This window comes from Rhagoletis pomonella, unplaced genomic scaffold (assembly GCF_013731165.1).
Source record: "Rhagoletis pomonella isolate Grant_MI unplaced genomic scaffold, Rhpom_1.0 Rhpom_scaffold_00001, whole genome shotgun sequence".
Lineage (NCBI taxonomy): Eukaryota > Metazoa > Arthropoda > Insecta > Diptera > Tephritidae > Rhagoletis > Rhagoletis pomonella.
Window position 1 is genome coordinate 106,461,008 of NW_023458555.1, and position 261 is coordinate 106,461,268.

Sequence of the window (261 nt, forward strand, 5' to 3'; positions counted from 1 at the left end):
AATTAAAATGTGCAACGCTTTGCTCAACTTTTTCTTTGTATATAGGCCACGACAATTTAGACAATTCTTTATTCAGTTTTTTAAAGTTGGCTTTCGAAAAATCAAAGCGAATATTTGGTTCGTATGTTTGGACAGCGCAATTTTGACCATCGTTTATAATTTCGTAAGATATCTCAATGGCAGGGTGGTAGACATCTTCGGGCAAAACTAGTGGGTCACATTTATTTACAGCCGACTTAGATGCATCATCAACATAAACAA